The sequence below is a fragment of the Mirounga angustirostris genome, unplaced genomic scaffold, assembly GCF_029215605.1.
Source record: "Mirounga angustirostris isolate CCGP_5_RB_7025 unplaced genomic scaffold, mMirAng1.0.hap1 SCAF_10, whole genome shotgun sequence".
Lineage (NCBI taxonomy): Eukaryota > Metazoa > Chordata > Mammalia > Carnivora > Phocidae > Mirounga > Mirounga angustirostris.
Genome location: NW_026991718.1, coordinates 113,990,677 through 114,006,834, shown reverse-complemented (window position 1 = coordinate 114,006,834; position 16,158 = coordinate 113,990,677). Strand labels below are relative to the sequence as shown.

Here is a 16,158-nt window from a genome sequence, read left to right as displayed (position 1 = left end):
CAAAATCTCAAGCTCCACGTTATGACTCTCGGCCCCAGCATCTTTAATACCAGCTATCTACTAATCTGTTGTTTGAAGGTTCCCTTTTTCCATTCTTGTTTTCAGGAGTTAAGGGAGAGGTGGGGAGAGGTGAGGAGAGAAAAGGATAAGAAGGGAAGTTGGGTGGGTAAGAGAAAAGAGAGGGAGAGGAAAAGGGTGAAAGGAGAGAAGGTAAGGAAGGAATTGTCTGAGGCACAGACTTTGGGAAAGGTTTCTTTTCTGGTACCAGAACCAAGGATTTGTTTGTTTGTTTTTTAAAGAGCAGCCAAAGAATTCCTCTTTATAAATTTCAAATGAAGAGAACCTGCTTGTCCAAAACCCCAGACTAAATCTACCAGGAGGTACAATGAAACTCCTCAGGGTTCCAATCCTCAGTTCTTAACCACTATCCTGCCCCAGCTCAACCTTCACCTGGTTTAGGCTAAATAAAGCTTGCAGAGGTCAGAAGACATACCAGTTCTTCTGATACTCCTCTGCTCCTCCTCCAAGGGTTATTCCAGGCTAGTGAGCCTTGGGAATCCAACCTTCCTTATGGATGAGGAGACACTGACATCCTCTGGATGCTTCGCCCCAGCTGTCATGAAAGTTTTGTTGAACCCTAAGGGAAAAAGAATTACTCCCTTTCTGCTGAGTTCCTCAAATGTGTGTGAAAAAATTGTGGTGAAGATGTGGATGAAGGCAGCAAGGTCCCTTCAGAACTCTACATCCTGAGTCCTAATACAGCTTAACCTTCTTTAGGTGATCTGCAAATTATACACTCATACTTCTCCTTCTTCCCAAATTAGTAGAGAAAGCACTGGGCTAAGAGTCAGAAAACCTAACAGCTAGTTCCAGCTCTACCTCTGATTCGCTGTGTGACCTTGACAAGTCCTTTCGCCTTCCTGGACATTAGTTTCCGTATCTGTAAAATGAGGGAGCCAGCATCTACTCTTCTGAAGAATCTTTTGAGGGATCAAGAAGACTGGCAAGGACAGTAAATTTATTTGGTTTTATATGAATGGTAAAGAAAGAATGAGGGGATGGTCTCTTAAGAAAGAAAGAAAAAGGGTTATACCACCTTTCAGTTGAAGGGCCTGCTCTGACTGAAGAACTGTGGCAGACAGGCCACTGTCCGTACCTCCATCAAATGAGAGGCGCCAACCAAGACTTAAAACAACTCATGAACCACATGCATGTAAATCCCAACAGGTCCAAGTACAGAGAAAACAAGAACCACTAGAAGTCACATATTGCTCAGGAAAAGAACAAGTAGTAATAATCAATTCAGTGGTGAAGAGCTCAGACTCTAGAATCAGACACCTGGATTTGAATCCTACTCTGTCTCTTAACTACCTTTGTGTCCTTAGGCAAGGTACTGACCTTCTGTGCCTCAGTTTCCTTCATTTATTAAAAATGGTTCCTGCTTTGGGGCGCCTGGGTGGCTCAGTCGGTTAAGTGCCTTCAGCTCAGGTCATGATCCCAGGGTCCTGGGATCAGAGCCCCACGTCAGGCTCTCTGCTCAGCAGGGAGCCTGCTTCTCCCTCTCCCTCTGCCTGCCGCTCCCCCTGCTTGTGCTCTCTCTGTCAAATAAATAAAATAAAATAAAATTTTTAAAAAATGGTTCCTGTTTCATAAATGTTTTATTGGGAAAAATAAATGAGACAGCATGGGAAAGCCCACACCTAAGAGCCTGGCAAAAGTGACTCAATGATAGGTATTGTTATTCCATTGTTATTCCATGTAAGTACCACAAAAGGATGAATCAGAAGCAATAAAAAGGCCTAGGAGGAAAAAAAAGAAATGCACATTTGCCATTACCTATTACGTATCATGCCCTATGCCCAAAGCCTTAATTATTTTCATTTATTCCTAATAACCTTTTGAGGTCAATAAAATGATCCCTATCTTACAAGAGGAAACTGAGCCTCGGAGAAATAACTTGTCTAATACCACATAGCTAGGAAACAGAACTTACTGGAACCAAGGTCTGACTCCAAAGACTGTGTTCTTTCTACTATATACCTTGTACTTTCTCATGCTTAAAAATAAGAAGACCCTGCCACTACATATAGGCACCAATAATAAAATTTTAGGAAATGGACAAATTCTCCCATTTTGTACGTGATGAAGCAACTACTGGTTTTGCATGCCTGGGAAAAAGATGGGCAGGGGTCGAATGCAAGCATACCATCAAGATCCACACTTGCAGGACTTGGCTTACCAGACCTTCCCAAGGGGCTCTCAGCCAGTTGTTGCAGTAAGAGAGGAGAGAGGGACTATTCCCAGACTGGATACCATACCCAAAAGGATAATGTTCTAAGATTATATCAAACAGTCAAGAAGCCATGAGAGGTTCAGCCTGGGCTGAACTCAAATACCTGATCAAAACACCTAATACTGGGAGGGAACACAATGCTAGGAACACCTTTACAAGACTCAGTATGTACTGTGTCCTGCATGTGCAAATTGTCTCTATTTCTGGGAAGCACTTTATTATGGCCCAGATGACCACAAGTCAGTCTGAAAAGAAGCACTCATTCCCTTAGGCCAGGCCATTATTTTGGAGCATTCCAACAACAACAACAACAACATCAACATCAACAACAACATCATCATCATCATCCAGAACAAGTTCTACAGGAGTACACAGAAACCAGGAACTACAGCTTGCAACTAGGGGAAAGGAGCCAGGAAATGAATTAAGAGAAGATCTGGGGAAGAAGTGAGTCCTAGACATCAAAGGCTTTTGAGAGGGTGGGGAACCAAGCAAAAGGCCTGGGACAAGAAAAGGGAGTGCTTCAGGGGGCTAAGGAAAGATTTTGATAGAAGAAATCATCTCCTACATTTGTAAACCAAAAAAGAAATTTTTTTTTAAATAGCATGTCCCTATCGAACCCTTGCTGTTTAAAGAAGACTCTCCAAGGCCTACAGGAAGACTGAAAAAAAAGTGGTATTTTCCTCTGGAGAGGGGAAGGAAAATAGAAGCTGGGTTCTCTAGGACTCTGGGGTGGCAACCAAGGCAAGAATGAGCAGCGCCAGGAAATAATCATAGGATAACAGCTCCAAGTACAATCAGACAGGGCTCACCTGCAGGTGGCCTCAAACCCACTTCTGCTCTGATCAGCACTTGAGGGTGCACAACTGCCCACATCCAGCAGGGAATATAAGATTAGCCACTGAGCAAAAAGCCTTTGTCCTAGGAGCCATGCTTGTCAATTTATTTGTTAGTTCTTTTCCAGCTGCACCCTAACCTCTTGGCCTCAAAATGAACTGCCTCAATCCTTGTGAGGCCTGCTTTTCCCCGCCTTGACCAAACCCATGGTCTTTTTTTTTTTTTTTTTAAGATTTTATTTATTTATTTGACAGAGACACAGCGAGAGAGGGAACACAAGCAGGGGGAGTGGGAGAGGGAGAAGCAGGCTTCCCACCGAGCAGGGAGCCCGATACGGGGCTCGATCCCAGGACCCTGGGATCATGACCTGAGCCGAAGGCAGACGCTTAACGACTGAGCCACCCAGGCGCCCCTAAACCCATGGTCTTACAGTTCTACCAGACTCCTCCCACTCACAAGGATACCTGACCTTGACTCTTGTGACTGACTCTATTGTGTGGCTGCCTATGCCCAGGCATAATTAACCAACTGGCTGTGGTTTGCCATTGGGGCTAAAAAGATGACTCACAATATCATAAAAATGCAGCCAGGTCACAAAATAGCTCAGTAAAACCCTCCTCTACTCCCCAGCAAAGACAGGTGTTAGGATGCTCAGCATATCACAAAAGGAGGCCCTCAAGGGCAGCTGGTTTCTTACTGACAGGTGACGTTAGGGCTCTTGAGCTTAGTCCATGTCCGTGTATGAGAACATTATTTATGCCATAAATAGATGAAACTCAATCCAGGCAGTCTCTAGGCTGCCTGGAGGAATGTCCAGAGAATACAACAGATGCACAAGACAATCATTTCTTGCCTCTGAATTTTCTTAACAGCTAACAGCACTTCTCCTTCCTCAGCTGAAGCTGTCTCCAGTTTCCCCCTCCTCCTTCCCTAGAAGAACCAACCCTGCAGGAATCATCAAGGGAGGCACCAGTAATTACTGTTTTCTTTTCTCCATGCTAATGAGACAGTTGGATGGTTCCCCTCCCCACCTCCCTAGCTGGAAGGGAGAATCTAAGGCTTTATAATCTGTAACCCACACACCAAAGCTTGGGCCAGACAGTGCCTCTGCAATTGAACTGTGTAGACGATGGCTTTCTGTCCCCGATGAGACCAGAGCTGGAAAAGGCCCCACCATTTTAGAAAAGGCAGACCAGAGTGGCAAGAGGATCTGTCCAAAGTCACAGAAGGAAGTCCATGAAAGGGCCAGATTCCTACTCCCAATCAAGACACTTCCCACATCATCCAGACTTCTACAGTACAGAATGACTTTGGAAGTGTCCTCAATGTGGAGCCAGGAACTCCAAGTATCAAGTTCACATACTGGTTTTGTTTTTTGTTTTGTTTTTACAGAAGGAACATATGCAAGCATTTGAGTGGGGGTGAGGGCGGTGGAGAGGAGCACAGGGAGAGGAAGAGAGAATCTTAAGCAGGCTCCAAGGCCCGTGTGGAGCCAGACACAGGGCTCAATCTCATGACCCCGACATCATGACCTGAGCAGAAATCAAGAGTCAGATGCTTATCCAACTGAGCCACCCAGGCACCCCTACACATAATGGTTTTGAATAGGTACTTAAAAAGCAACAACAGGGACGCCTGGGTGGCTCAGTCGGTAAAGGGGGCTGCCTTCGTCTCAGATCGTGATCCCAGGGTCCTGGGATCGAGTCCCGCATCGGGCTCCTTGCTTGGCAGGAGTCTGCTTCTCCCTCTGCCTGCTGCCTGCCATTCCCCCTGCTTGTGCTCTGACAACTAAATAAATAAAATCTTTAAAAAAAAAAAGCCAACAACAATGTTCTGAAGATAGGGACTCAGCCCCAAGAATCTCAGTTCTGGGATGGAAAGGCAGGATCCCAGCGCCAATGCCAATTTTACCCCAGATATAATGCCAATTTTACCCCAAAATTAAAATCTCAAGTAGGGGGCGCCTGGGTGGCTCAGTTGGTTAAGCGACTGCCTTCGGCTCAGGTCATGGTCCCGGGGTCCTGGGATCGAGTCCCGAATCGGGCTCCCTGCTCTGCGGGGAGCCTGCTTCTCCCTCTCCCACTCCCCCTGCTTGTGTTCCCTCTCTCGCTGTGTCTCTCTCTGTCAAATAAATAAATAAAATATTAAAAAAAAAAATCTCAAGTAGGTGGTCAGGCAAAAAAAGAATCTGTACATTTGGGGGCTCCTGGGTGGCTCAGTCGTTAAGCGTCTGCCTTCGGCTTAGGTCATGATTCCAGGGTCCTGGGATTGAGTCCCACATCGGGCTCCCTGCTCAGCGGGAAGCCTGCTTCTCCCACTCCCCCTGCTTGCGTTCCCTCTCTCGCTGTCTCTCTCTCTCTGTCGAAAAATTTTAAAGAATTTTAAAATCTAAAAAAAAAAAAAAAGAATCTGTACATTTTAGCTGGGATTCAGTTCAGTTACATGCAGACTACAAATACCAAGGGTGGGATCCAAAGTTAGCCTTAAAAATGAACTTCTGGTCTGGTGGCTAAAGGAGGTCCTGAGGATAGTACACTTGGACCTCAGTCTTGCTAGTCCAATCCTCGTATGTCACAGATGAAGAAACTGAATCTAGGAAGCTTCAGAGGAGAGGACCCATGGTGAAGCAGCAGGAGTGAAGGATGTTACAGCCTAGAGCTAGCCACGGCCTGCCTGGATAGCCCCGGTCAAAAAAAAAGGAAGACAGGGTCTCTGGGAAGAGCCAGCACTTGCAACGGCTGCACTGAGAAGAAAACGGCTCAAGGTTTTAGGCTGGAATAATTTGTAGAATCTAACAAGGCTTATTTTTTCAGCCTGAAAGCCAGCTCCTGTCAGCCTCTAAAACCTCTTTCCTTTCCCTCTCACTGTCTATCCTAGCTCTATCATTTCAAGTAGGAATCAGCAACTCCAATCCAGTCCTTGAACTAATTCTGACTCCAGGCAGGAAATATTTAAATCAGTCTTAGCTGCAACCTCCATCCCCTACCCACAGGGCCTGGATAACGCCTTCTCCCTATTTGCTACCACAGAGTTGACACTGGGCTCCCTGTGCTATTCCAGGCCACTGCGGACCACCAGACTTCACCTTCTAGGTCACAAAATCATGTGACTATTCTATAAATGGGCCTAAGTCCATGTGGTAACCCCTGCCTTAGTCACCTAACAACTCAGGCCCTCCAAGGACTAAAGCCTAGCTCTGAATCCCAGGCCAGATTTCCCCATCGGTTGCCACTCTCCAGACACTGCCTAGGAACCTGAACCTGCACTTGAGTTTGCTGCCCTCCCTACCCTTCGGCAGGGAAGGCAGCATGGTACGGTGGAAATAGCATGCAGACAGACCTGGGTTTGAGCCCTGGCTCTGTCACCTACACTGCATATCCTTAGGCACTGCTCCTTAACTGCTCTTGTGTATCCTCTTAGAGCTCTCATCACTGTTTACCTGTCTCTGTCCTCTATCACTCTCCCCTACTTGGGAACAAGGAATATTTGTTTTCCTATAACTTCGATGAGTCAGTCACTGTCTACTGAATGATCCTCTAAAACTAAGTTCCCACTGTCTGTAAAATAGGGATAATATCGCCGATCTCAGAGTTGTGAGATAAATAGGAAAAAGTCCATAAATTGCCTGGATCAGCACCTTCCTCTATTGTATCATGGATGCCCAGGGCCAAGTGTTTGCCTGTACTGAACTAGACTGCCCATCCTAGAGACACCATGCCTTGCTGAACCTCTAGGACCACATGGACCTGACCTCCAGAGCCTGTTCCACTTCGGTAATTAGACTGAGTGCCAGGTCCTGGGACCTGCCAGTAAAAACAGCTAGAGATAGGACTACTTTCCTCACAGTCAAAGGCAATGAATTTCAAGTAGATGAAGTGTGGGAATATACTAATATTTTAGATTGCAAGGAGGGAGGGAACATGGGGGACGGGGGTGAGGGAAGGTGTGCTCTGAAGTTGGGGTCTTAGAGAAGAAATCTCAAATTCCAAGAAGTGGCTAAAGTCATCTGTACTGGAGCCTACAGAAGGTGCAGAGACATGAAACAAAGGGGCCGAGGTCACATAGTAAGCTAAAGGGAAGTAAGTCTGGAACCCACCACTGCAGTCTCCCCATCTAGTGTTTTTTTCTATCCTATAGAGCAGATGCACAATGTTCTAGAAAAAGGGGAGGCACAGGGGATACAGTGTAGTGACAGGGAGCAACTCATAAGGGATGTCAAGTGGTACTTACGCAGTTTCTGGCTGGGAGAGGGAACTGAGAAATAAATCTAGCCTTTGGTTTTACAGAGGCCTAATATGCTCTGGAAGCTGAAGGGCAGAAGTTCAATGTGGCTAGAACAAGTGTGAGCAGTTAAGGAAGAAAAAGGGTAAACAGTGTCCTCAAAGAATCATGAGCCCCTCTCCCACAAAAGCAGCTACTCTGGGTGATCAAAACCCTCTTGCCCACCCATCCCCAACTTCTCAACTCAAACTATGTTCCAGATTTGAGGATATGTGTCTTTTCCATTAGAGGGAGCTCAGACTTATAAACTGCAAGTGAAGCACAGAGAAGTGGCAGAGCTCTGCACCAAGTGGAAGAATTCTTTGTCCTATTTACCATATTCACCTGAACTTCTGACAAGTTAAGTGATTTGTCCAAGGTCACACAGCTAATAAGGGCAAACCAGGACTTGGTATCCTGTGTCCTTTTGTGACCACGGTAACTTTCAGCAAATTTGACCTTTATAAAGTTTTGAGAGGTGGGCAGGGCTAGTGACTTCTGCTAAATCATGCCATCCCTTCTGAAAAGTCTCATTTGGGAAACCTCCAATTCATTTCAGGCCTAGTCTCTTACAGAACTTTCATAATTACCTTCTAACTCAGAGGCCAGCAAACTTTTTCTGTATCGGGCCAGATAGTAAATATTTTCGGTTTTGTGGGCTATAGCAGTCTCTGTAGTATTCAACTTTGCCACTGTACTATGAAAACACTCAGAGAGGAACAAACAAGTGTGCTGTACCTCAGTACAATTTTATGCAAAGAGGCAGCAGACTGGATTCAGCCCACAGGCCATGGTTTGCTGACACCTGTTCTAACTAATCTACTGTCTCTAATCAACCTGTCTCCCAATCCATCATACACACTCATATGGCAAGCCCTGTACCATGGATCCCCTTTGCCTACAAGATAAAGTTTAAACTCTACCCCCACCCTCTACCATATCGTTCTCCTGCACACTGTACTCCAATTACAGCAGACTATCACCCGGCAACTTCCTATCTTTCCCCCCTGCTATTCCCTGACACCCGCAATGCCCTCCATTCCTCTGTCAATAATACCTATTCAGGGACAAGTTCAAACGGCAACACCTGTGAAAAGTCCTTGCTTGCCTTAATTAGCCCTCTATATATGGCTGTCCCTCACCCACCACCGCCTCCCCACTCCCCCACAACTGTCAGCCTCATAGGGGCAAGCACTGTGTCATAGTCAACTCTGTATCCTTTGCAGTACCTAACATAGTACCCAGTCTCCGCTGACTGAACAGGCTTGGTTTCTAGGCCCTTTTAAGGTCACTAGAACATGGGGACCTTTGTTTCTAACAGAATACTCACAGCATCAACAGAGCCTTCAGTCGGCTTCAAGAGCTGCCCCCCACCTCCCTTTTGTATTCCTCGGGATTGGCCCAGGTAACTGGTTAAGACCAAGCTTTTACTAGGTGGTTCTAGCCTGTGCTCAAATACGTGAAAAGAGGGATCTTATTTTCAAACCTCTGCCCCTGACCTCAAACTGTATCCTTAATATCAGCCATAAACTGATCCCAGACACATATTTAGCCCTAGATCAGGAGACAGCCTTCTAACAAGCACAGATCCCTGGTCCTGAAGGCAGGGGATTTCACCCAGGGAAAGGCTCAGGGCATGCAGTCCAACCTCAAATGAAGAGGAAACTCAAAATATGTGGTAAGAATCATCAGGAGCATCACCTCTGCAAAGGGATCTCTACTGAGACTAAAGGTCCTGGGCAAGCCTATAGCCCACAAGTATGGCTATCCTAGCTCGGGGAAGCTATGAGGTCAAAGACTAAATTGCTGATGGGAAAAAAACAAAACAAATACACAAAGAATTTTTCTCCTAAGCCCAGAACGGAACAACATTCCATCTGGGTAAGTGAGCTTGTCACAGGCATGGGGTACTTAGCATATCTGCCATTCCAGGATTACTGCTGTCAAATTTTAATTAGGGTAATTAGAGTTAAAAATGTAATTTCATTTCAGGGGTATTTTGAACAGATTCCATTAATTTCTTTTTTTGAAAGAACACAGAAAGGAGGGGCAGGCTGAGTGGAGCAAAGGATTTTGCCATGGGAGAAGCGAAGCCATGTGCCTGGGCCAGATGAGCTTTCAAAACACTGCCCAGAACGCTGAGCACACACCTGTGCAGGCTTGGCCCGGAGGACAGAGAAAGCTCTTCAGCTCTCTTCCTTAGTTCCCTCCCTGAAACTAAGTTTCAGTCAGCATCTGCTAATAAATCTACCTTCTTCTCCCCAACTCCTGCTCCTGTATTACTGCCATTCAGCAGCTACTATTACAGCCCCAAGTCTGGCAAGGGGCACGAGCTTAGGGCTGACAATCTGATTTGCTACATGTTAGGGAATGCATTAATGTCCACCCCTTTGTCAGGAGTTCCTGGTCACATTTTTATGCTTTTCTTTGTGCTAATTCCCTAGTCTAGAGCGACCCTCCTTGCCTTGCCTGCCTCAACTTTTCCTCTTCCTTCAAAGCACAAATCAAAGTTATCTTCCCCAGGAAAGCTCTCCTTCGTGCCTGTAATCCCAGATTCCCTTGCACATGCCTCCATTAAGGCATACACAGAATACTGTGGTTTGTTTCCTTGTTTGACTCTTGATGCTAGATTGTGAAGTCTTTCATGGCAGAGACTGGATCTTCATATGGGAATCCTTAGGCACTAGCACAAGCCCTGACACGTCGGAAATACTCAATAAATACTTGCTGAATGACCAACAACAGGGGCAATTGGGTCTGACCACAACTGGTAGCTAAGCATGTTAAGCCCTCACGGACTACAATGCCTACAAATACCCAGTCATGAGTTCCTTCCCCCTCCTTGCACAGGGCCAGTTTAGAAACCTGACTTTGCACTCCATGCAGGAGGAAGTCCTCCCATTGATCCCAAATGATGATTGATCTCTCCCATGAGAGCCTGCTTATTCCTTAAGGACCTTGGAAAGGAGATGAGAAAGCAAAAGCAAGCAGAGCATCTCCCCCCATCCTCTTCATCAATGATTTTAAAGAATTTCCTCCAGTCTTTGAAGAGCTCCAGGGAGAGGGCCCGAGCGCCAGTTCAATCTGCAGAAAGATAAAGGATGGCCCTGGTAGAAAGCACTTCATCAGCTTGGAATCTGTGCTGCAAATGCCCAGAAATGTTGTAATGTAGTACAATAAAGAACATGCAATGTGACATAGAACAGCCAAGTCATTTCACTTCTCTGAGCTTCAGCTTCCTTTTCAGACCTATCCCAGTAGGTTACAGTAGGAGAAACATACAAAGGGGCTTTAAACCAGTATTTAACACTCAGTAGGTATTCAATAAATGACTTTTCCATCTGAAGAAGGCACCTGTACTATGTACCTAGCATCATATTATGTTTGTAAGTTGACAGAGGTGAGGAAAAGATATCAAAGGGGGATACAAGGTAACCATTTCTGTTTGCTCAGGGCAGCCCTGCCTGCCGGGTCCAGGGGAAGAGGGACTGTTGTGTTGACCAGTATAACCAGAGCCACTTCATGGGAATCAGATTCTCCTTAGCTAGGAGCACTCCTATAGCCTCCTCCCAGGCTCCCCAGGCCTGGCTGCAGGCCCATTATCGATCCATTTCTAATTAGGACCTGTGTCAGTGCTTCTGACAAAAGGTCAGGGCCTAGGCTGCCTCTGCTGGCCTCTGGCCAAAGCCTGAAATGCTCTGCCCAGGGTAGACCCAGAGAACCACCACTTCTGTGGTAGAAAAGAATACCAGACTGAACTCATCATAAAGCAGCATAAAATTTTAGAGCTGAAAGGGTCCTTTACGAGCATGAGCTTTGTTGTATTATAGGTGAGAAAGCTGAGGTCCAGAAAAGAATCTGTCCAATGTGGTACAAAAAAGATCTTGATAATTGCTTCCCAACCTGGCTACACAACAGAAGGACTCTGGGAACTTGTTAAAAATATAGTTTTCTAGGCCCCACCCCAGAGAACCTGATATGGAACATATGCAGTGGCTCTGTCTCTTTTGCTAAGTAGATGATCATCTTCCAATAAAAGTGAACCCTGAAATCACAGGACCAGTTTGCAGCTAGGTTCAAATCCACCTTGCGTCATAATAGTGCCATTTAGAAGCAACCCTCTGTTGTCTGACCCAACCATAACAAGGTTATTCTAGGGGCCTCAGAAGTATCTGTCATAAATGGTTCAGACTTCTAACGGTCCACTAGTCCACTGTCGGCAAAGACATTTCCTTTCAAAACTAGTTTGAAACTAAAATGTCTCTTATGAAGATTAGAAATACCCAAGGAGGGGATAGCAGGGAATTGTGGGAAATGGTGTGGTACTGAGTGTGAGACATGGGGCATGGGGAGATGTTGTCTGTGTACAGGGGAGGCCTTGTGTGGATATGTAAGGAAACTGTGGTGTCTGAGGCTTGCAGGTACCTCCGTAACACATACAATTCTGAGCACCTGGTTAGAGAAGAGTGGACAGGGAATATTGGAGGATAAATGTGTGGGTACATGGCAGGAGGAGGAAGTAGATAACTTGAAGATGTAAGGGAGATAATACGGATTTGTATGGAAAGGAAGCAATGTGTGCACCTTTGTGACTCAATTTTGTGTCTATGTATTGTAAAACATATGAACTTTTAGGGACAGGAGGGAGTGTGTGTGGCCTAGACACTTGTATGCATAAGAAAACAGATCCATGAGCATATCTGACTCATCCAGCCCTAGTTTTGCCTGAAGGCTCGTACCACTCAAGGGCAGGCCTGTCTGCAGAAATTTCTCATTAAAAATGACATTATGACAACTACTAAAAAAAAAAAAAAGAAAAATGGTAACACGCCCCCCAGGATCGTGGCAGGTTAAAAAAAAGTCAATGCCAATAAAACACAACAGACATATAAGAAGCAATTATGCCACGATTATTTCTCAGCTTCACAAGGGGAGGTGTTTATTTGGAGTTAAATATTGTATAGCTGATTCACATCTCAACTCAAAGGACTGGATTTCCTGGGTAACTTGGGAAAGAGGGCAAGAAAGAATAAAGTAGGTAGAGAAAGGTAAACAACAAAGTTTAAAAAAGGGGGGGAGGACTGGAGAAATGGGAAGATGAAAGAGAAAAGGTTGGGAAAAAAAAACAAAAATAAAAGGCAAGTAGGTTACAAGAGACAGGGAGAAGGGAAGGAAAGAAGAAAGAAAAAAGGTAGAAAAGACAGGAGAGAATTTCCTTTAGGCTGGCACTTAGCACGCTCTATAGCAGGATTTCTAGCCAAGGGGATGATGAGTGGAGTAGGTGGTAGGGCCTGATCTCTATACTTCCTCATTGCTTTTAGTACAACCATTCCCTCCATCAGGAATGTTCTTCCCACCATCTTTGCCAATTTGAACTTCTAAATCTTCAAGAACTTTTTCAAAGGCTACCAGCTTTTAGAAGCTTCCAAGATTTCTCCCAGTTAGAAGTTAGCTCTCAAGAACTCCCATAAAACTTCCACAGCACTTTGTCATATTTGACCTGAAGCATTTAACATTCAACTTTATACCACGGGTATCAGTACACATACATTTCTGTTATTCATTCTGCAAGTACTATTTGTGCCAGGGCCATTACAGAGACACAAAGGAAAGAGATAAGTAGTACACTGTTCCCTGACCCATAAGATCTCAATTTCATGAATGAGAGCAGATTTGGGTGTAATACAACAGCAGAATACAACTACAGAAGTAGAAGCAAAGTGTAAAGAAGAATTCTGCTCATGGAGGGATCATGGAATGCTTCATTGAGAAGATGGCATTTGGAATGCTTCGAAAAAATGAACAGAAGCTTGTCTGGTAAAGGGGGCAGGGAGCTGAGAGCTTTCTACGCAAGGGAACGGTCAAACAACAAAGTCATGCTGAACTGAGTGGGAGCACAGGGAAACAGGGGCTGTTACCATGCCGCTGACAGAAGGCAGCATAGTGAGGTGGCACCAGACTGTATGAGCCTTGTAGCCAAGCCCAGAGTTGAGATTTTATCCTTTCCAACCTGGGGTGAGGTGGAGAAGAGGGCACTGTTTTAAAATGTTTAATCTCCTTTTTTTAGTTGCCCTACTTTAGAGCAAGTCCCCTCAAAAACCCTGGAAACAGGTCCAATCCCAGGCTCTGCCTACTACAGAAGCATTATAAGAATTTCCCACAGAGGAGAAGGGCAGGCGACAGTCAGAAAAATAAGGAATAAAAGGGTGGGGATTAGCAGTGGGGGAAAGTGATGCAAAAGGGAGGGCAGTAGGGCTCAAGGAGAAAGGAGCTGGAGGGGAGGAAACAGAAGAAGCAGAGACGGATCTTCGCACTGAGGTTCCTTGTTGCTGAGCTGTCCTCTACATCTTTCTAGGTAAAAAAAATAAGGTCAATCTGATGCTAGCGACAGAAAGACCGTTTGTGCTGAGACTGAGCACATTTACTAACTGCCACCTCAACCCTCCCTTTGCACAAGATGATAGAGCTGTGCCAAAAAATGAGAGTTTGCTCCAGCTCTACCAACCACCCCAAAGTAGCCAAAACCCCTTGCCCCATGCCCTAAGAGTGCGTGAGGCAGGAGCACCAAACAAAGGTCTGGAGTTTGAAGCAGGGCCTGCCCAGGACCCCAGAAAAGCTCTGCTTCCTTCCCGGGACCTCAATTTCATCTGCAAAACAAGGGGAGTAAAGGTGAAGCTCTCTTAGAGGCTGCATAGTCTATGAATTTATAGAAGCTGCTTCCCACAGAGGGTGACATGTAATGTGGGAATTTTCCTAACCTATCAAGTCATAACTTCATTCTTTCCACTCTGAGTTATGGCCAGTTTGAAGCCAAGGAGAAGTCAGACCCAGAATGGCAGCTGTCCCTGACACTATTATCCATTTGGCCCTGTCCAAAATTTAGTCCCTTGCCCAGACCTGTTTATCTCCTAGGTCACAAACAGATGCTCAGGCCCAAGAATTGTTTTGTCTGACCCACATAAATTTGTTTAAAAACCTCTGAATTGGGGCGCCTGGGTGGCTCAGTCAGTTAATCGTCTGCCTTCGGCTCAGGTCATGATCCCAGGGTGCTGGGACTGAGCCCCACATCAGGCTCCCTGCCCAGCAGGGAGCCTGCTTCTCCCTCTCTCTCTGCCTACTTGTGTTCTCTGTGTCAAATAAATAAAATCTTAAAAAAAAAACAACAACAACCCTCTGAATTAACTGCTAACATTTCAAATCAGATCTCGTGTTTTTAGAAAATTTTCCAGCTTCTCAAAAATATGAGCTCTCAGGGCACCTGGGTGGCTCTGGCAGTTGAGCATCTGACTCTTGGTCTTGGCTCAGGTCGTGATCTTGGGCTCCCAGCATCAGGCTCCTCACTCAGCGGGAAGTCTGCTGGAGATTTCTCTCCCTCTGCCCCTGCCCACATGTGCGTACTCTCTCTCTCAAATAAATTAAATCTTAAAAAAAAAAAAAAGAAAAAAAAAATCAAGAGTTCTGGCAACCCTAGAGCCCGTGGGGTAAAGGTCAAAGGGCCTACTGTAATCCTATAATTTATCTGATACCTTCTCATCTAAAAAAAAAAATTCCATACTAACATGATTTAATATGAGTAAACTTTTCAATTACTAGTTATAATATTTAAACTAATTCAACTCCAAAAAATCTGAGTACACTGACACTTCAGGAAGGTATGTTTTATCCAGTGATTTCATATATGCAGCCATGTGTCCCAGTTTGAGAAACTCCAACATAGTTTATCTACTCACTCAAAACATACTCCAGTCCTATGGTAAGCACTGGGAAAACAGTAATTAACAAGACAGGCATGGTTCCTACCTTTGTGGAGCTCATGGTCCAGTAGGATATAATGGGGAAAAAGCTATAGAGAGTAGGGAGCACAAAGAAACACTAAGCTAAGGATCTCAAATAGGGACTTGCCTATAAAAGGAAAAGGTTTAATTAGGCCTTTGTTGCTGAAAAGTCCTTTCCAGCTCAAAATTCTACCAGCATCACAAGAACTTAGCCCAATATCCTTTTCGAGTTCCTAATACTTATTAGCTTCCTCCCTTTATCTGGGAAATCATGATCAGTTATCATGGAAATTACCATGGTGCTCCACATACAAGATGATTTTACAGTAATTACAGAAGCCAAAGGGAAAAGGCAACAAGAAGAGTCACTCAGAAAAAGTCACCTACTTTCCACACATAGGAGCTGCTGCTCATTGCAGCTAGGTGGGGAGAAAGACCAGGGACTAATTCCTAAGTAAAATAGTTTTGTATTAGATGTCATGGTTTCTTCCATGAGGCATTGGGACCCGCCTTCCATACCCCCACCCCCGCCAAACTTGTGTCAGAGACTGTGAAAAATGCTAATTTTATAAGGACAAGGTTCACTGAGCCTTGACTAGTTGTTGTCCTTGTGAAATCCTAAGACAAGCCAAAACACAGACTTAATAGCCAACAGGGACACCAGAGTTTCTAATAAAATGAAGATAATTCATCTAGTCCCAGGGGACTAAGAGCACTGTAACTGGGCAAAGTCCCTTCAATATTAGAGTTCCAACCAGAGCGGGGTTGGCCCAAACGGACCAAGCAAGTAGCAAAAATAAGTACAGCTGACCAAGTGTTTCGAAGAAAAAAGTGCCAGTCTGGTGATAAATGGCAACTGGCACTGGATCACAGAGACAACAGGAAATGGTGAGGGCTCTGACAAACTTGAGAACAAATATGCCCTATCTAAAGAAGCCAGCCAGGGCGCCTGGGTGGCTCAGATGGTTAAGCGTCTGCCTTCGGCTCAGGTCA

The 16,158-nt window shown here is 45.2% G+C and overlaps 1 protein-coding gene across 13 annotated transcripts in view; it reads right to left on the bottom strand.

Moving 5' to 3' along the window:
* Window positions 1-16,158, bottom strand: part of RALY (RALY heterogeneous nuclear ribonucleoprotein) — an 87,921-nt gene that overhangs the window by 56,315 nt on the left and 15,448 nt on the right. The window contains exon 1 of one of the 13 annotated variants that reach the window (XM_064573046.1): window positions 494-584. The exons of the other annotated variants lie outside the window; for them this stretch is intronic. The gene's annotated coding sequence lies outside the window, so the exon portion shown is untranslated. Of the gene's footprint in view, window positions 1-493; window positions 585-16,158 lie in introns of those variants that run through there. 13 annotated transcript variants of the gene reach the window in all.